The sequence below is a fragment of the Erpetoichthys calabaricus genome, chromosome 4, assembly GCF_900747795.2.
Source record: "Erpetoichthys calabaricus chromosome 4, fErpCal1.3, whole genome shotgun sequence".
Classification (NCBI taxonomy): Eukaryota; Metazoa; Chordata; class Cladistia; order Polypteriformes; family Polypteridae; genus Erpetoichthys; species Erpetoichthys calabaricus.
This window is the reverse complement of record NC_041397.2, coordinates 32,467,660-32,489,709: the sequence shown is the minus strand read 5'-3', so window position 1 is coordinate 32,489,709 and position 22,050 is coordinate 32,467,660. Positions and strand designations below refer to the sequence as shown.

Below are 22,050 nucleotides of genomic sequence, written 5' to 3'. Positions count from 1 at the left end.
AACTATCAGGATGCCATGGCCATAGTACTAAATTCGGAAAGCCTGATTTATTTATCACTTTCACATGTAATCCTGTTTGGACAGAAATTCTACATGCACACTGCGTCTTTCAAGAAGTATTTATTTCTTCTTGATTTCTGAATTCCTTTCTCACCGTTTTCCGTTCCTATTCTTACACCGCCATATGCTACGGCGGGCATCTTTTCAAGACTCTTGGATGAACAGATATGGATTTGCACAACAAAAGGATCGTGGTGTAGGTGTGTTATGATGTGAAAGTGTTGTGTGTTGGACGTCAAGTGTACGAGGATATTATCAAACTAAACATCAGTCCACGTTTAAAAGCTCTGATGAAAAAAGTGAAGCTATAAAAAGGGCCATTTCTGGCTTTAAGAGACAAACTACTCATTTTAGTCAAACATTGGAACCAAAAATAAAGCCCCCCAATGTAATTGACAAAACATTCTTTTCACATATGATCCTATGTATTTTAAAATGTTTAATGAGCAATAATATAACATCCGGCTATACAATTTTGATATTATATATAACAAAATTAGTAGCATTATGTTGGCATGCAGAATAACATTGTAACATAGGGTTGGCATGACACCGCTAAAAGGTTGTCGACCCCTGCCTTAGGAAATCCTCAAGTCCACCTGTGACAGTCACCTCAAATGACAGTTTTTCCCTTTCAGACTCATGACTGAAGCATATTATGAAGGACACAGAAAAGCAGAAGGTTCAGTTCACTCCTTAACCTCAATAAAAGAAGATACTCTGCCTGCCAAAAAGACGTAGGCAATTTGCCAGAACACTACTCTGATCTACGGCTGAGGCCATTAAGCAGCTTGCATTAAGCCATAATTAAAACTTGTGACTGTATTAAGGACTGAAAACAGGAGAAAGATGGCTGTGAATCTTTATTTTCTATTATCTTAGTGAGAAAAGACTTGATTAAAGTAACTACACATGACTGGATTGGAAACACAATTTAAAGAATTGGTCTTTTGATTGGCTGTGTGTCCCCTACTGATCACAATACATTTTGCTTTAAACTGAGTCAATAACGGGGAGCGCATTGGTGCAGTCGTAGTGCTGCTGCCTCGCAGTAAGGAGACCACGGTTCACATCCGGGGTCCTCCCATGTCTGAGTGTGTTTCCTCTGGATGCTCCAGTTTCCTCCCACAGTCCAAAGACATGCAAGTTAGATGGAGTAGGGATATTAAATTGGCCCACGTGTGTGGTTGGAGAGTGTGTGTGTTCATCCTGCCTTGTACTCTGTGCTAACTAGGATAGGCCCCAGCACCCCCCAAGACCTTGTTCAAGACAAAGCCGCTTAGATTATGACTGACTGCCTTAATAGCTTTGCCATGTTTTAAGTCTTTTGCATTTAATTCAAAATTTGCAATGAAAATGAAATATTACAGAAATATTACAGGGAAGAGCCCAATGCTTGCTTTGCCTGAGGTATTCGATGTAATGCAGGTCCTGGAGTTATCCTTTCAGAATGTGCAATCATTTTGACTTTTATGATTTCAAACGTCCTAAAAAGTTAAACACTAATGAGCCACAGAAGAAATAATGACAAGCAATTTGCAATTTTATATTAGTCACAGGTTATGAAGATTGCTTGCGGTAAGAAATAACTGCAATTAGATTTGACAGATTCAAGTCTTGAAACGGCCCTTGCAACATTTGTTCTATTAGCAACAGCACAAAAATTAAACATGTTGTCAATAAAATAGCTTTGCCCATAGCAAAAGACGGCTTTGGAATGGTAATTTCAAGTCAGCAACATGTGGACAGTAAAGTATCACCAGTAAGAAAAAAAAAGTGAGAAACAGCACTGAATGGAAATTTGACTGGCTGATTTTTAATAATATTTTTAATTTACAAATAATTGAGGTAACTATTTGTATGCACTGTTTTTAAAATACTATTGTAATTGCCAAATGGGATTGTCCAGAAAGAAAGGTGGCGCCTTGCCTGGAATGGAGGCCAGAATGATGGAAGGAACGGGGAGTTTGCCTGTTTGGAGTACTGTATATACTCCTCTGACACACTAGAGAGCAGCATCCATGTGTTGCTGCTCCCATTTTCCAGACCATTGGGCAGGCTGGGAGTTGAGTGTTATGGATGCTGCCTGGGGGAGCTACAGGGATCAACTACCCCTACTTTATGACACTTCAGCCTGACCCAGAAGTACCTCCTCTGGACTTTATCCAAACATTAAAAGTACTTGTAGAGTCTGGCTTAAAAGATGCCCTCCGCCTCACCCTTGGGAGGCAACAGACAACACTTGTAGGGAGGAAACGTAAAAAAAATCTTTATATTTAAACCAGTGACTGTTTGTGTCAGTTGTGTCGAGTTTTGCATTATCAGTAATATTAGTGGCACACATTAACAGTTTCCTGCTGGTTTCTCCCCCTTGGATATACCTTATATTGCAGGCCTTGTAAGGAGCAGCTGAAATACAGTTGGGGAATAAGCATTCAATACCTCAACATTCTTCTCATTAAAATGATTCCAGTGCAGCTATGCAAATGAAATTTAGACCAGACATTGGCATTAACTCAATAAGGTGACACAGTCAAAGAAATCACAACATTCCAATCTATATAGAAGTTATTTACAATAAAGTGGATTGAACACTCTAGCTGAAATGAATTTGATACATGGTGGAGAAGGCTTTGTTTGCAATGTCAGCTTAAAGACACTTCCTGTATCACAACACTCATCTCTTGTACTGTTCACTGGGATTTGGCCCGTTCCTCTACACATATAGTCCTTGAATCTTAAAGATGCTGGGAGGCTCAGTAGTGAATCTTGATCTTCAGTTCCTGTCATAAATGTTCAACAGGATTTATTTAAGCCTGGTAATTATCTGGGACAGCTTAACATCTTTATTTCCTTCCTCTGGAACCAATTGGTAGTATGTTTAGGATTGTTGTCCTGCTGGAAGGCCCACCAGCATCTCATCCTTATCATCCTAGTGAATGGCAAGATATTCTTCTCAAGAATTTTCTCCTTTTGTATTCCCTTTGATTGTGAAAGGACCACAAGAGGAGAAACAGCCCATGATGTTCCTATCTCAGAACTTGACTGTAGGTATGAATTTTTAGGGTTACATGCAAAGTCATTTTGTCCTCCAAACATGACGTGTTGTATTGTTGCTAAAAAGTATGTAGTTTTGTTTTCTTTGACCACACTGCATTCTCCCAGTAATCTACAGACTTTTCCAAAGGTGGCGTAGCAAACTTCAAATGAGCTTCAGCATGCCTTTCTTCTAGTAATGGAGTCTTCTGAGGTGATTGTATAGGAAGACCTTGGTGATGGAGTGCACTGTCTATTGTTTTCTTGGTGACGACTGTTTCTGGGTCTTTCTGGAGTTCTTTTTTAACATTCTAACTGCCATGTCAGAAATCTTACTAATAGTTCGTGTGTGTGGCCAGTTGATGGTGAGTGATGTTCCCTCCACTTGCATATAATTGCCCAAAAGGTGCTTATTGGCATGTTTAAGAGTTGAGAAATTCATTGGTAGCCAGTGCCCTTGCTATGGTGCTCAACAGTCTTGATGCAATGGTCTTGGCAGAGGTCTTTGCCTTTCTCCATCATTAATTGTTTCTTGTGTGAAAGTCTGGTGACAAATGATTTTCTTCACCTTTTTTCAAAGTGTGGAAGTATAAACCTACCAACCTATAATAACCTGGATGATTCTTAACAGTAAAGTTATGAGAATTAGTGTAATCAGCTGGTTTAGTGCTTTTTCTTTCTGTGTTCAATAATTTTGTCCATTGTCATTCCATTTTATTGTACACAACCTTTTTATTCTTTGGAATATAGCAGTTTCTTTGGTTGTCTCATTTAATTGATCTAATACAAACATCTGATCTAAATTTCATGTACAAAGCTACATTGGACATATGTCTCTCTATTATAAAAGAAAATCTTGGGACAAGACTTTCTCGGAGATAATTTCAGGTCCCGTGAGATGAGACTTTTTGCCAAGAGAGTTTGACAAGTACCAACCTCCTCTCAAACATTTACAACCACACCCACAGTCCACACACTTCTTATTCATGTGAATGCTATTGTCAGACACAGTTCCTGCGCTCTCAGCTCCAAGTGGGGTCGGAAATAAAAGACAAAGAGTAGAAGACAAAGTAGGACGTTGTAAAGAGGTTAAAAAAACGTTGGCGCAATACACACGCAGAGCAGGTTAGAGATTATGAAAGTACTAAAATTATAAAGTCTCAAAAAACTGATAGTAAAGATCGCATTAGCGATAATAAGCAGACATTATTACTCGGTGAAATAACGGAACAGCGAAAAGAGGTCGAATATATGGACATAGGTGATATGACAGAAGTATTTAGATATTGTTCGGCTTTAAACTTTAAGTCAGAGACTTGTAGATTGTCTAATTCGTGTTGCCATCAGGGAAAAGTAGTGTTTCTTCCTAATTAAGAGGTGTGTCCGCGAGAATAAAAACATTTGCTGTTTGGTGAATGTGAAATTCACACACGCGAGTGACAGAGACGTAATGTGGCTCACCCGCATGAGGGTTGGTGAACGAAGCGAGCAGGGGGCAGAGCCCCCTAGTTTAATGAGAAAAAAGTTGACATGTTGACTACTTATATTACTGCCTCTGAATTAATCCTCTGTTCTCAGTCTTGCCCTACAGCCCTACAGCTTAAGAATAGTAACGGCAAAGCAGATACTGGCAGGTATGGGGTGACATCTCGGCTGCGGTAAACCCTGCGGTGGCCAGTGTGGTGGATGGACGGGGAGTGCCTCCCAAGAATACACGCTCACCCAACACACTAGATGGCAGCGTTTCTGGGCCATTATGCCTATTCCTGTACCTGTAGGGCATGTTGGAAATTGCATACACGTGGGGCAGCCCTGCTGGGGCCCCTGGGTACGAACAAGGGGTTCTGCTGGGGAGGGCTGTCCTTATTTTCAGGGGCTTCCTCCTTGACACTGGAAGTACTCTGAGTCTGGCATAAAGGGGGCCGCCTTTGTCTACTGGGAGTCAGTCTGGTAGATGAAAACGAAGCTCACTGAGTGGAGGAGAGGGAAGAGGCAGAGAAGAAGACTTTGGCTTAAAATTGTGCTTGTGCAACCTTTGAAGAAACCTGTGATGGGGTACTTGTGCACAGTAACTCACTTGTTTGAACCCAGGACTTGAGTAGTTGTGGTTGTGTTTGGGATTTGGGGTGCAGCAACACCACCCCCCTCCTACTGGTCACACAGGTAACTGTTGGTGTTTGGGCTGGGAGGGCTAATCAGATGGCATTAAGAGAATTTGGAGAATGCTTCCCCTATGCTTGAAGACATTAAAATCACATTTTACTGGAGGGTTTTAATTTAATTTAATTACAGGATTTTGAAAGGTTTAAAATGGTAGTCATTATCTATGTTAACATTTTCAGGCTAACACCCAGCTCTTCCTCCTAAATACCTATATTTAATTATTTCCCCCTTTACCTGAATGGCTTCTGCAGGTGACAAGTAGTATTTTTTTTAATTTAATATAAACTTCACAGTATAATCAAGTGTTTGCCATTTAATTGTTTTGCATTATGCCATTCTGTGGCAGTGTGGCAGAAAAATATTACTAATCTAAGTCACACAGATATCACCATCATTTCATAAAAATATTTAGTGCTGTTTTTGCATGGTAAGGAAATAAAAAAAAAAAAAACAGACATGTGAACTGATGGCCATTAATTTGCGTCAAGATGCAGAACTGAGTCTGAGTGTACGTGAAGTGGCTCAGAAAATGCAAAGGGACAAGGCTGTTTTAATAGATAGTGTCACAGGAGGCTGGGGGACAGACCCGGCCGGGATGCATGGAAAGACCGGGAGGTGACGTATTCGTCCTCCGGGCCACGAGAGGGCAACCACCCTGGATCATGAGAGGGCCACAGAAGGGGAGCAAGGAGGCTCAAGCCCACTGGGGCCTCTGGTCACCGCCAGGGGGCGCCCCGAGCCTCAGAGAGCCCGGAAACCATCTACTTCCGCCACACTCGGGAACATGGACGACAATCCTTCCAGAGACACCCGGAGTGCTTCCGGGTGCTCTCCTGACACTTCCGTCACACCAGGATAAAAGGGGCCGCCTCCCTCCAATCAGAGAGCTGGAGTTGGGAGTGGGAGCAGGACGAAGCTCCCGTGGAGAGAGGAAAGGCGGCCCAGGGACGTTGAGAGAAAGCCCATGAGAAAGGTGATTTGGGCAAGGAGCACAGTGTGTTGTGTGGGACTGTGTTGTGTTTGTTAGAGAACTGCAAATAGAAGTGCAATTTTGTATAAAGATGTGGTCTTCGACTGGTGGTGTCCGGGCAAGTCTTGCAATAGATAGATAGATAGATAGATAGATAGATAGATAGATAGATAGATAGATAGATAGATAGATAGATAGATAGATAGATAGATAGATAGATAGATAGATAGATAGATAGATAGATAGATAGATAGATAGATAGATAGATAGATATAATATTTCAGATAGTCTGAACCACCACCAGTTTGGCATATCATCACAAATCATCCCATATCCCTTGTTCTTCACACCATCCTAGCACATGTGGTGCCCGGCGGGCGTCCATGCCCGGCCGGGACGCCTAGGAGGAGTGGAGGAGGGCTTGTTTTGCCCTTGTTTTATGAAGCTGGTTTTAAATTAAAAGTTGTTGAACTGGCAAAAGAAACTGGTAACTGCGCTGCTGCAACAACATTTGATGTGTCCAAGAAACTGGTGCGAGATTGGAGGAAGCAAGAAGATGTGAAAAAAAAATGTAAGTGCCGTATTTTTGAGCGGGGGTCTGATTTTATGTTCGATATTTCAGGTTTCAAGACCTGACTTAAAAGATAATAAAAACGGTTATGCCAGAGCATAGCTCCATAATTAACACTGTGGTGCTGTCAAAGCTGACCTCCGAACTCCTCAAGTTGTGACGTCCTGCTGTCTTCTGTAACAGGAGTTTGGACTAACCTTCAGACCTCAGCATGTGGTGGCTGGCAGCCCCACATCCTCCACACTGCCCCTCAATACAGGCACTCTACATTATAACATGCTGAGCCCCCTTTTGCACTCCTTGTTCACATCTGACTGTGTGACCAGACGCAGCTACAACTCCATTATTAAATTTGTGGATGACAGCACCATCATAGGCCTCATTAGCAGTAATGATGAGACAGCTTATAGAGAAGAGGCCTATTTTCTGCCTCAGTGGTGCCAGGATGATAATCAGCGGCTAAATGTCAGCAAAACCAAGGAGCTGGTCATAAGCTTGAGAGAGCAGAAGGCTGACCACACAGACATCTGCATTGAAGGGGATTCTGAAGAGAGAGTGAGGAACTTTACATTTTTTGCAATGAATATTGCAGTTAACTGAAGTGGTAGAACATATGTTGAGTATTGTCAAGAAGGCTTACTAACACATTTCCTTCTCAGACATAGGAGGAAAGCTCAGATTCCTCCATCTGGTGTCATTTAGATCTACAGGTGACCAGTGGAGTCCGTCCTTACTGGAAGCATTACACCCTGATATGGCTGCTGCTTGGCTCATGAATGTAAAGTGGGATAAGCAAATAATAACACACAATGTCAGATAGGAAAAAATTACTGATAAAAACCTTAGCCATCCCACACAGTCGCCTTCCTCACTCAATTCTACTGTCATGTGCTCTTTCTATAATGATATTCGTACTTGCATGTCTCCTCAGATAGCTAGCAAAAATACAATTAAAAAAAAAATAAAAAGTATACTTGACAAGTAACACATACTGTATATACAGTATTACTCATACGTGTCAGAGGATCTCCTCACGTGCTTGATCGAGGTATATAAAAACCCTCCAGGGCGACAGAGGGCGCTGTCATTAACATTGTCTTCTCCTTCTCATTCCAACAGCACAGGGAAACCACCCAGTGAGGGCACTTTTCTCCGCCCCTTCCTGTTCCCAGACCATAACAACCGGAAGGAGGTGTCTTTTTGGTAAGAATGACCCACCAGATGGCAAACATACCCTGATGCTATGGCTAAACCCTTTTTTTTAATTTTTTAGCCCAAGATGCAAGACGCCGAATTCCAAAAAGCATTTGTTTTTTGCTGAACTTTCTTTTGAATTAAATGGGACGACCCAATTGGTGCATCAAATTTAATACTTGTCATTCTGGCAGCTGGCCACAATACTTATAAACACAACAACATATTTGAAAGTATTACAAATGCATACACAATCTGTTATATGACTGTTCTGCAGATGCCCCCTTCTTGTAAACGGTACAGAACTACTCACACTTTTGAACTCGTGCCAGTAGATTCTTGGAGAGCTTACACCCTGTAGTGGCCGGGACACCTCCACGCTGGGAGGACCAGGGGAGCAAGAGTGGCCAATACGTTACCTCCCCTGGGACGCTAGATGGCAACCCCCCCTGGGTTGCAGTGGTACCTTGGACTCCCGCAGGGCTTCATGGGAGTTGGAGTGCTCCAGGGGGTGCTGCAGTTGGAGTTGCTGAGCCCTTATGGGCAGTCCTTCTGCCACACCCGGAAGTGCTGCCAGAAATGATGTCATGAAGCACCTGGACCACTTCCGGATGGGCTATAAAAGGAGCCAGCAGCCACTACTTGGGGAGCCAGAGTCGGGAGGAGGAAGACGAAGCTTGCGGAGGAGAAGTGGAGGAAGAATAATAGAAATATAAAAGTATTGTGTGGAGTTGTGCTTATGGGACTGTGTTGGGCCTGTGGGAAACAAGGAAGGTGTTGCCCACAGGTGAAGAAAAGAAATAATACATTTATTTGTTTTTATAACTGTGCCACTGGTGTCTGTCTGTGTCGGGTTGGGTGGATGGCATGCCCCCTAGAGTTGTCACACCCCACAGTTTGAGAGATTCCGGAAACTATACACATGTGTGGGTATAAAGTGGTCCATGACTAAATGTCAATCAAATGTCAATCAAAAGTCTGTAATTAGTAACTGAGCAGCATCCTAATTCATTATTTTTTCCAAAAAACATAGTTTCTGAAAAGCAATAGTTTCACACAGAAATCAACATAAAGCGTCTGTTGCTGCATGCTGTGGCTGCCAGTTTGCCAAGAATGTGTGGCAGGGTTGCTGCCAGGCTGTCTTTACGTGGCTGTGGCAGTATCAGCACCGGTCATGGTCGCTGTGCCTTGCAATCTGGTTTCTACCTCTTATCATTGTTAAGTGACAGTTCTCCTGGCTGAACATTGCCATAGGCATGTCAGCTATATGAACCTGTTCAGCACCACGATTAGCTGGGGACCAATCAGCTGAAGCTGGAACCTCACATTCATTTTCGATCACTTGTATCAAAACCGGAGTCTGACAAGTCATAGTCCAATTCAGAGATGATAGGCAAAACTTCGTCCACAGAGTATTTTGCTTTACGCATTTGCTTTGATCTCTTGCCAGATGTCAGTGCCATTTTTGCTCTTGTTTGCGCCTTGCTACTCACACGAGTGCAGGAAATCTCGGTCAAACCAATGAAGCTAACTTTCTTTCTAGCAACGAGTGTCCAACTAATATATAACAGTTGGTTTTGTCACAGTTTACAGTTGATTAACATCGCCAACTCCTCCTTTTGACAAGAGTTGACGTCAGCCCTGAAAGAGTTAAGAATTTATTTTAAAGTGACAGCAGGCATCCACCATACTAATTTCCTTGATAATTTATCATGCCCCCTTTTAATCTCCATTTACTTACACTAAAAAAGTACAACTCCTTTAATCTCTCCTCATAACTTATATCCTGCAGTCCTAAAATCAGCCTTGTTGTCCCCTCAGGACTTTCTCTAGTGCTGCTATGTCTTTTTTGTAATATGAGAGACCAGAATGGTACACAGTACTCAAGATGAAGTCTTACAAGTGCATTATATAAAGCTTAAGTGTAACTTCATTTGACATTGGGTTTTATACCCACATCCGCCCTAATAAAAGGATAAGTGTTAATAAATAAATAAATAATAAATGTTGCCTTATTTTAATTTCTTATTTTGTCTTTTATTTTTCTTTTCTTCATTATGTAAAGCACTTTGAGCTACTTTTTGTATGAAAATGTGCTATATAAATAAATGTTGTTGTTGTTGTCTGTCTGGTTGCTATGCCTCTGTCATTCCAAAAGATGGAGCATCACAAACATTTTTAGTAATAAAATGCATTGCATTTGTCATTCCAATAGATGGTACATCACAAACATTAACACTGCTTTTATGAATGCCATACCAAATGACATATAACAGACATATGCATGGCATGATGCATTGTGAACGTTAACCCTGGAATTACTGGTGACACACATGCATGCCTGGGAGACCACTTCATGTAGACACTCTTAACCAGGGGTTGCCTAATGCCTTTTATCTTCCTGCCTCTACAGAAACAATGGCTGACAGTTGTGTCCCTAATGATGTCACTTCCAGTTCCCAACTGCTTGAACCCTCCTCCTTCTGTCCTCCAGACTTGAAAAATGGCCAACTTGGAGTCAGACAAAGATAGACTTACTTTTCAAAAGACCCAAACTTGCCTTTTTCATTTGTATTTCAAACTGGTAATTATACAAGGATCACTGTGATGCCCCAACTCCTAGTTTTTTTTTTGTCTTCATTATAGCTGGTAGCACAGCTAATATTCTATTAACCTTCTTAGTGACTTCTGTCCACTGTCTGGACGCAGATAATGATGAGTCCACAATGACTCTTAAGTTCTTCTCATGAGCTGTACTTTTAAGTTTCAAACCTCCCAAAATAACATTTTCATTTCCTGTAATTAACACTTTACATTTATTCACATTACATTTTTTCTGTGACAAATCTGTCCAAGCCTGCTTACTGCTCAGAACCCTTTGTATGACTGAACAAATTTTAGATTATCTACCAAGTTCACTAGTATGCTGTCATCTGCAAACTTAACCAGTGTTTGGTTTATGTACTTGCCCAGATCATTTACTGTACGTATTGTGGACCACCAGGGGGCGTACCTACTGCTGTAACCCAACACAGACAGACACTAGACACAAGGGCAAGCAAACACATAGAAACTGTATTCTTCACCCGTTTCCCACTGCTACAGCACAGTTACAAGCACTAAGCACAGTCCAGCACAAACCTTTTCTTCCCTCTTTCTTTTGCACCGCCCCTCCTAGTGAGCCTTGTCTTCTCCCACCCGACTCTGGCTCAGCCATTCCTGTGCTGCCGTCATGGGCGCTTTCACCGTTCATCTCAATTGCCTGCCTCAGCAGACCCAAGACCTGCAACAAAGGGACTCAAGAGATCTCCAGGTGCTCCCGGGATGTGGTCATGGGCTCCAACAGGGTTGAGTTTCCATGCTCCAAACCCGTGGTACCACTTAGGTTGCTCCAGAAACGCTCCTTCCCCCGGTTCTCCCATGGTCTGGGTTTCCTGGCTGGGTAAGGGCCCTGGTCATCCGCCAAAGTATATTGAAATGAACACTTGTTCCTATGGGACACCACTTTTTTACCTAATTCTGAAGAAGTTCTTCATACCTTCTTCTTCTTCTTTCGGCTGCTCCCGTTAGGGGTTGCCACAGCGGATCATCTTCTTCCATATCTTTCTGTCCTCTGCATCTTGTTCTGTTACACCCACATCCATAAACCTTCTCTTAGGCCTTCCTCTTTTCCTCTTCCCTGGCAGCTCTATCCTTAGCATCTTTCTCCCAATATACTCAGCATCTCTCCTCTGCACATGTCCAAACCAATGCAATCTCGCCTCTCTGACTTTGTCTCCCAACCGTCCAACTTGAGCTGACCATCTATCTATCTATCTATCTATCTATCTATCTATCTATCTATCTATCTATCTATCTATCTATCTATCTATCTATCTATCTATCTATCTATCTATCTATCCATCCATCCATCCATCCATCCATCCATCCATCCATCCATCCATCCATCCATCCATCTATCTATCTATCTATCTATCTATCTATCTATCTATCTATCTATCTATCTATCTATCTATCTATCTATCTATCTATCTATCTATCTAATGTCCTCATTTCTAATCCTATCCATCCTCGTCACACCCAGTGCGAATCTTAACCCTTAATTTCTGGTACATAAATTAATTCAATTACCCATCTACACACTGCATCTTGAATTCCCACCTTTTATGTTTGATTCTTAGCCCATCATGTGCAGCCTTTTTTAAAGCCTTCTGAAAATTAAGACGAATAAGTAACATCAACAGGCGCCTCTCCGATGATATGCTCTTGTTTATTTTTCATAGTGTATTTTATTATATTATAATCGTCCCTATCTAACAGAATCATGAATATTTACTAATTCAGCTGTTCTTGACATGTGATTCTGTATGGTTTCCTTAATAACGGCTTCCATTAATTTACCCATGATGTATGTTATGCTCACTGACCTATAGTTACTTGGATCAGCCAATCAGATTTTGATTTCATGAGATAACTTTTTCCAGCTTCCAGTCCTTATGAGATTTCCTGGTGTGCACTGATCTCTGAAAATGCATGTCTAGGGTTTATAGATGCGCTCACTAAACTCCTTAAGCACTCAAGGATAGACCGGCATTTTGGGGTATTGTGTCACTGTTACTATTCGGAGAAGACATGAAAGTAAGAACTTCACTGTATCTTGTACACATGATAATAAACTGGAGCCTGAACTTGAACATGAACAAAGCAACTCTTTGAGATATTCCTCTGTAGCAGAAAAAGTCAATGCAGATTCCTTATATGATGCATTAAAGTGCAGCAAAACACAAGGCACAGTTATTGATCTCATTTGTTTAATAATCAGCCATCAATAAATGGACAGTGCTGTCATTCATTATCCAACCTGCTGAGTCCTAAAAATGGTCCTGGGTGCTGGATCCTATCCCAGCTAGCACAGGGCGCAAGGCATGAATGAACAAATCCTGGACAGGGTGCCAATCCATCACAAGGCAAACACACACACACGTACTGTACCATCTACTAGGGCCAATTTAGTTTCACCATTACACCCAACCTGCATGTCTTTGGAAGGAAACCAGAGCAAACCCACATGGGGAGAATATGCAAACTCTACGCAGGGAGGACTCGAGACACAAATCCAGGTCTCCTTACTGAGAGGCAGCAGCGCTACCACTGCACCACCATGCCGCCTGTAGAGTGCTGTTTCATTTTTTTTTTTACTTTCATGTCAAATTCTAATATTTGGCATGTGCTCAAGATTGGCATCATGTTTAAAGTTGTCTTTCGACATTATGGCAGGGCCAAAAATAATTAAGATATAATTATTCTGGATGCGAACACCAAGAATAACTCATTGCCACGTAATATTGTTCCTATATTTTTCTCCATTCCACTTTACAGGTTCAGATGTGGTTTTCCAGTTCTTAACAAACTAAAATATATAAACAGATCCTAGGCAACCTGCCACACTGAAGCTTTTCTACATCAAAAAAATTAAGCTTATGATACACCACATAATAATTTCTTGAGGTGTGACTATCAATCAGTTAGAGAGATAATAAATAATCACACGCTGCCTTTAGTGTTCTGCCATCCAGCATTAGCATTAGTCATATTACTGCAGATCCCTTTAATCCCAGATTTGACTTTAAACAAAGTGGAGGCATTACCTGACATGGCAGAGAGTTTGACTTCGCAGGCATTGATTAATCTCTGACTTTTTCCTACCAGTTGAATTAGTTTAGACCTCTTGCTTCACAATATTTTCTATTACAGTTAAATGCATGCAGCAAATCCACACAAAATTTTAACTTTTCAAATGCATGCATGTGTTTGGGTGAGTGTGTGTGTGTAAGTGTATTGTCACTGAGGTGTCTTCCATGTTTCCACTGCCAATCAATCACTTTATTTTGGAATGAACTAAGCCATATCATTTGTGACAAGATGAATCTGAAGAAGAAGAATAATAAGAAGAAGATCAATAGATCTGGTAATGACTGGTAACATATGGCCTATGAAAACATGCCATTTTCTTTAAAGTCTTAAAATCAGACTTTTAATTAATATTAAACACATATGTAATTTTTATTAAGTACCTTCTTCATGCAGGTCAGAATTATTTGATATAGAAGTCACAGTGCTTTGTCTATGTGATTTTTTAAAATTTTCATATCCTCCTACTTGAAATACAATATTCGCTCTCGACAAAACTCTGTAATGCCACATCAGCAAAGCAAATACGGTTGTGTTGGTTCTCTCTGAAATTGCATTGTTTGTTTTTTCTTAGTCTTCTGTAATATGTAGGGTATTCAGTTCTTAAAAGAAAATTACCAGAAATTTATTAATAACAGGTTACCAAGGGGAAAGACACAAGTATTGTAGATCCTTGTATTCATTTTGTACTGACTTTGTTGAGAAAGGAGTTGTCGTTGGTAATAATACATTTTTATTTATTTATTAAGCTTCTGTAAAAAGGCAAAATTGTCCCCCAGTGACAAATAAAGTGCTCTCTATCTATCTATGGGAGTCCTAGGCACCGCTGCAACCCAGGGGGGCTGCCATCTAGTGCTCTAGGGGTGGTAATGCTCTGGCCACATTTGCTCCCCCAGTCTTGCCAGCGTGGAGGTGTCTCGGCCAGGAAAGGGCCCCGGCCATCCTCCACACTGTCTATCTATCTATCTAAGGTTCATCATCTATACAATTACAACATTTTGGGCGTCAATACAATGTAATATGTAAATGTGAATAATATTTTAACATTGTATTACTGTTTTCAGCATTTAGATGTATGCTACGTTTATGTATTTGTTTGCCTGTGATATCCTTATTTTTTCATGGATCTTCCATGTCCTTTTGAGAATCAAAATGGCTATGGATTGTGATGTCACCAACATGCCTTATGCTGTGTACTGTATATGCACATTGTTAAGTGTGTGAATGCGTGCATGCATGGGCATTTGGCACCATAATGGCTATTTAAAATAAAGGAAAATGTGGAGCGGCATGGTGACGCAGTGAATAGTGCTGCTGCCTTGCAGTTAGGAGTTAGGGTTCGCTTCCCGGGTCCTCCCTGCATGGAGTTTGCATGTTCTCCCTGTGTCTGTGTGGGTTTCCTGCGGGTGCTCCGGTTTCCTCCCTAGTGTGTGTGTGTGTGTGTGTGCCCTGTGGTGGGCTGGCGCCCTGCTCAGGGTTTGTTTCCTGCCTTGAACCTTGTGTTGGCTGGGATTGGCTCCAGCAGACCCCCGTGACCCTGTAGTTAGGATGTGATGGATGGTGTTTAATTTTTCTGATCCACTTAAGGAACCTGCCATCATTAACTTGATATTTCATGTTTTGCGTTGTCTAGGAATTGTTCTTTTTTACCTACAGTTTCTTGAGCACATTTTTGTGGGTTTGTGGTGTTTTCTTGCGCTCAGTGAGAGATTGTTTGTGTAGACAGGCATTCACTTCTGACTTAGTGAGGTTAGGGAAGTAAAGAAGATCCTTTTACTGTAAGTCCATATAATATTGACATTACATTTGTTAATTGTTTTCATATCTGTCTCACTATGATAAATTAGACAATCCAGTGGCACATCTTTCAATTACTTTTTTATAATTGTTGTGTGTTCTAATTCAGGGCACAGTTTATGAGATTACAAGATCTGCCATAGAAAAAAATAAACATAAAGATGTTATTTTCCTAATGTTGTATTTTGGTAATTGATTAAAAGCATTTCATTTAATACTAAACATAAACAATTAAATACTCTAGGTATGTGTCTTATCTATAACTCAAAAAATTTAGGCAAACCAATTAAGAAATATTCATTTGCACATTCAGAATCATATTATGATTTCCTATCTACACCACAATGCTGGATGACTTTTGTCATGATTACGATTCAAGGTTGGCCCAAAAGGGGACGACTAAACCCAATATCCTTCCAAATCGTGATAAACGCCTTTCAATAGCATCAAGTTGTCTAAGGGAATATGAAAATCCCACTTAATATGTTATCCAAAATTACATCATTAATTAAGACAATTAGAAGACCTCAGGTTTATAACATTTTTTAGACACAAAGCATGTTAAGAAGCGATTAACACAACACAATTAAACAAAAGAAACAAAGTGGCTGTTGAACATAATGAAGAACTTATAATGAAATAATATATAAAAAACTAATAAACTTGTTAATGCTAAAGTTTTTTCATGAAGGATTAATCAGTAAATGTAAGGAAACAAAGTGCTAGCTCATATACCAGAATCTAAAAGGAAAATCAATTCAAAAACAGAGTGTCACACTAAAAATAACAAAACACAAGCATAACAATCAAAAATATTTGGGTGAATTCTGAAAACCAAGTTCAATATCTAAGTCCAGCAGCACAAAACAAATTGCCTAGACATTTGATGCCAAAGGAACAGTCAAAAATACAACTTCCATTCATCCATCCACCCGTTTGCATGGCCGCTTGATCATCACAGTCTAAAAAACCAAAGAAGAGAGAATACTGCAAAGTGGAAGAGGTCTGAAGACCAAACCTGAGGCACAGCCCTAACCACCATACAACCTCAGTGCTATTCTTTTAATGATTAACACAGTCCTTAGGTAAGCCAATAGTAATTAATGAGGTGGATGTTATTTTATTTTTTGGTTTTATGTCAATTTCATGTGTTTTTTTGAGTTTATGATTGGGTGTTTGCACTTTTTTATTTTAATTTTTACGATGGAGTTGTCATGCTGCTGTCAATTAGGCAAGGTAATTTTTCATCTTGGCATCCATCTTTGTTGTTTCATGTGACTTTATCCTTGTGATCACTGCTAGCATATACAGTATAAAGATGGCAGCATACCCTCTTCTTATTGTAGTTTTGGGATTTTCTAAACAAATCTTTGTTGCATATGCTTGAGTTACCCCTGATTAAGAATTTATTCTTGCTTAGTTGCTAAATTCTGCTCTCATTTTTGACTTTGATTCTTTCGTTGCCCCAGAATACGTCTTACTTTGTTAGCTTTACTGGTGTGAACCTCTGCCTGTTCATGACTCTGAGCTTGTTTCTTGCTCTGTTTAGCCCTTTAAATCTCCAAGTCACATTATGCACAATTATCTTGGCACAGACGCCGTTCCTAACAATTAGAGGATACACCTGATGCTGGTTGACAAACACAATGCTACAACCATGGAAAAAGGAACCAACTATTTTGAAAAGTCTAATGTGATTAAGATAATGAAAAGCTCTCAATCCAAGTCTTTGCGAGAAGAGAGAATAAAATAAACAACCCCAAAAGGTGGAGCCATTGGTAGAACTCAGAGCTGACTGTGATATGACATACCACTAAGTTTACAGGAGGTGAATGAATTACTACAAGATTTAAAATAACAGAATATGTTCACATTTCCACAGGCTGCTGGAATTTGGAGAGCTCTCTGTAATATTAAAATATAACGAGCTCTGCACATAAAAATGTTGTTGTCTGAAGTGATTAAATCCAATCCAGAGTGACATTGTCCATGATTTTGAGCACAGTTACAGGTTTCTATACTGTAATCACACCAAAAACAATGGAGTTGGGGAGGGGTGTGTGAAGAATGATAAAGAAGAGATTGTTATCATCATCATCCTTATCATTATTTTCTTTCTGCTTATCCTTGTAAGAAGTTGTGGCTGCAGCACGCTAAGCTAGGCTGACAAAACTGCTCTGTTCTCAGTAATTATCTCCAGACAAGACCAGATTAAGACTCCCACAGGGCCCTGCGTAACTTAGCTCCTTAACAGAGAGCTCATCAGACTTTTAACAATGCAACGTGTGCACACTGGGTTGTTTAACGCAGCATGGTATTTCTCACTTTTGATTTCAGCCCCTGAAAGTCCACTTTCATCATTTCGACTCATGGATACTTGATTGTTTCATTTCATGAAGGGGGTCCACTTGATTATTTCGACTCGCTAATACTCAATCGTTTCATCGAGCTGTGTTTGGGGAGCATCCACCTTGATCATTTTGGTGTGTGGATACTCCATCATTTCATCGAGTGGGTGGCTGGGTGTAAAGGCACTTTACTGTCACAGGTGTAGCTGCATCTTTTCCAGGTTCTCAAAATCGAGCAGATACTGAATTGGCAAGGTAGGATCCAGCATGAGTCAAACAAGTAGCAAAAGAAATTTCTCAGTCCAAAATAGCTTAATTTAAAAGTTTAGTGAAAATTTAGAAAGGAATGAATCACAAGAATTCAGAAAAAAGTTTATTACTCAAGCAGAATAAAAGGCAAAAAGGAAAAAGGTTTTAAACTTCAGTTACTTACTATACTTGTGAATTTCCCCTTGGGGATTAATAAAGTATCTATCTATCTATCTATCTATCTATCTATCTATCTATCTATCTATCTATCTATCTATCTATCTATCTATCTATCTATCTATCTATCTATCTATCTATCTATCTATCTATCTATCTATCTATCTATCTATCTATCTATCTATCTATCTATCTATCTATCTACTTAAAGGTTGTATTATTTCTCAATGGCAAACTTACATAGGCTACACTTAGTACATTCATTATGTTCTGTATGTACGTACGGTTTGAAACTGTTGGCCCTCCATGCTTTACCAACAACTATTCTGTAGTCAGAAGAACAACAAATAATTAAAGTATTCCATTTATAATCTAGCTTGTGGGGCTTATAATAGAACCTTCCATTGAATATGCACTAATATACAGGCAGACATCTTAACAAATACTCCTATGAATTTAACATAACCCTAACTAACTAACAAATAGCTCTTACAACAAGTCTCTGGCCACGCACCCAGAACACCATGATGTTAGATCCATCCTTGTCTCCAGACACTTTTAGCAAATACCCCGACGCTCAAAGGACAATTTGTATATTCCCTTTAGCAAGTCTTAGATCTGAGCCTGGGTCTTCACTCAGTGGGCAGAGAATTGTACACCACCAGTGGGAGACACCAAGGGTAATAATAATAATAATAATTCATTACATTTATGTAGCGCTTTTCTCAGTACTCAAAGCGCTGTCCACACAGGGTGGAACCGGTAAGTGAACCCACAAATCTTCCACAGTCTCCTTACTGCAAAGCAGCAGCACTACCACTGCGCCACCTGTGAGGACAAGGGTACACCATAACTACAAGCCTACACCTCCTGAACCAGATCCTCTCAATCCAGAAAGGCAATGGTTTGACTCCGAGGTTTGTTATCTCCAAGTTCTTCTTACTTAACACTCTAAAAGAAAGATTTGTGAAGACTTATGACAAGAAACAGGAGTGTGGTAATTTCAGTTGGAAAAGGGAAAATGGCTTGGAGGTTAATACACTAAGCTAAAATTATCTACTTTTTGATTACAAAGTCCAAGTTGTGTAATCAATAAGTGTGAAGTCTTTGTCTCCAAAACAGACAAATGTAATTAAAGGGTAAAAGATAGAAACAAAACTTGCCAATTACAATAGGGTTGCCTGGATATTAAAAAGCCAGTGTGGAGGTACGTTAGATGGCACCACATCAGTGTCTGCAGCGACTGCATTGTGAACACATACAGTACAGGCAGATATTGTGGTAATGTAGCTCAGGCACTGAGCGGTTAACTGCTAGTTCAGACCTTACCTCTGTCACAATATGTTTACCATGAGTGAATCACTTAGTGTCCTCCGCTTTAACTACAAAGTGTCGACAAACAGCTGGATTGAATAAACTCTGGATAAAGATATCGACTCGATATGCAGCAGTGATGACATGTTTCAGTATGGCACTGAAGATGGCTCAAACTTCAAACTGTAAATGACCCTCACTTTACAGATGGCATTGACTTAATTCACCTGAGCAACTTCAGGATTTGACAGATAAAGTTAATAACAGCAGCAAGAAGATTTTGATTGAAAATAAACATACAGAAAACCGAAACAATAACAACTGGAAAAATCGTGTACCTGGAAACATTAGGAGCCGAATACAAACAATCAATAAGGATATGAAGGGCAGAATAGGTTTGACTTCAGCTTCATTTGGAAAAAGGAGCAAGATTTGGAAATGAAGGATACTGTACCAAACAACTAAAAATGAAACTCTGTTGGACACTTGTAATCAGTGCCGGTGTCAATTCTGGCTGCAAAAATTAATCGATTGAGAAGACAGTGGGGCAAATCATGAAGGGGTAAAATATAAAATGAAGTGATCAGGGAAATACTAAAGCTAAAAAAAGAAAAAACATTAATTAAAGGATCTTTTAAGATCCTTCATGTGTTTAAAAAATGGCTCCCCTATGCCATTTCTCTGGAGAACCACTATGGCACCTATATGTTTAAGAGTGTAGTAAGTAATTGATACTGAAGTTTCATTGCATAATCTAGAAAAGCCTGACTTTACCAGAATTGCACAAAGCATATTATATAGATATAAACAGAAATGATTTATTAAAGCAGAAATGATCAATTCTAAGCTACATTTTCAAATTCGATGCACCACCTTCTAAACAATTCTGACGTCCACAATTCATGTAAAAGAACTGACACTCTCTTCTTTTCCATACATCAAAGCCTACACAATGTTACTTGATACTACTTTAAGATACATAATGAAGACTGCATGAGAAATCATTTTTCAAACAATTTCTGTAAACCGTTACGCACATCTCAGCTAGTCAGTGTATAGATGCTTCTTCTCTCCATTCTCATTTACAGCTACCCTCTTTATATTAAGGCCAAAAAGTCAGTGAAAGAGATGAAATAATGTCCTTATTATTATAAGAAAACATGCCATATACTCTAAGGTACAATCATTACAAACTTGCAAGCTGTTTTTATACAATCCTATAAACTTCATACAAAAGTTCCTTAGTATAGTAATGCTGTGATATTGTGCAGCTCATACACAATAAGTCACAGTTCAGTCAATAATACAGAAAAGGGAGCCCCCCGGTGCAGCCTCAGAACTCCCCGTTTTTTTTATTCTGTGTTTTTTGAAACGGTCTCAGATTCAATGCCATTCATCCACTGTTTATTTTGAACAATCCAATCTGAGACAGCTAAAGTGTGCTCACCGAAAGATTAACCTCATAGTGACAGACATTTTCCTGAAAGCAACAGCTCCTTGATAATATAAAGGAAATGATTACCTGCTTCTCTGAAAGTTCCTAGAGGTTTTCAAAAAAGAAGCTTATGGCTTTTGAAACCCGGGTTTGTTGTAGAAATCCAGCCAGGACAATGCGCTTCTTGCAACTCCAACTGTCAAGAGTGAAAGAGGGGGGGAAAAAAAAAAAGAAACTTTGTGAAAAGAGTGCAGCCGTTCACTTTAAAAAGGCATTTCTCCCAGTCGAAGAAGAACTCTGTCATCAGAAGTATGTGAGAGTATCCCTGAGGGGCAGTAGAGTCTCAAGCAAGTTGCAGCCAAATCATTCAGAAGGGGCGTGTGGGCATGTGTGTAAGTGAAAAAAAAAAAAAATAAATAAAGAAAGAAAGAAAGAGATAGCGAGCGGCAGAAGGAGGGAGTGCAATGGTGAAAAAGCATGCTCTCTCTATGTGTGTGTGTGTGTGTGTGTGAGTGTTTTTTTTTCCAGGAACAGGCAAAACTATAAATATGCTGTGAGCTCATACATCCTACTATGCCAGGAGCCAATATGCAGCCTGAATTCACAATCGAAGCACCTGGTTACGTTCTCAGAGCATACTGCTTACCTACAGTAAAGAGTCTTTCTCCTGTCATGATTTGCAGAAGGGGAAAAAGAAAACGAGGGGTTATATAAATTGGTGTCATTTTTAAAGTGCTTTGTCTTGCCGTGTGTGAATTCAGCCATCAAGTCCAATAAGTCGAAGTATCAACGGGCACAGAAGTTTCCAAATTATTATGATTAGTAATTACTGAACATTTACCTAACACTGCATACTTTATCTTAGAATTGATCAACGGACATTCCCACCTTACGATCATCCTACTTTGTATCATTTTTATTGTAAATCCTGAGTTGGGCCTACTGCTTTCTGGCTTCAGCTCTGGCCACCCTTCATCCTGAATTGGATGAAGCAAAAGGGAGAAAGGTATGTCATGGTATATCTCTTGTATTTTTGTACCTTCTT

At 40.0% G+C, this 22,050-nt stretch overlaps 1 protein-coding gene across 1 annotated transcript in view; it reads right to left on the bottom strand.

Annotated features, from left to right (window-relative positions):
• Positions 1-21,271, bottom strand: part of stard13b (StAR-related lipid transfer (START) domain containing 13b) — a 511,429-nt gene extending 490,158 nt beyond the window's left edge. Inside the window, exon 1 of the mRNA XM_051927182.1 lies at positions 21,093-21,271. The gene's annotated coding sequence lies outside the window, so the exon portion shown is untranslated. The remainder of the gene's footprint in view (positions 1-21,092) is intronic.
• Between the last annotated feature and the right edge of the window lie 779 nt (positions 21,272-22,050).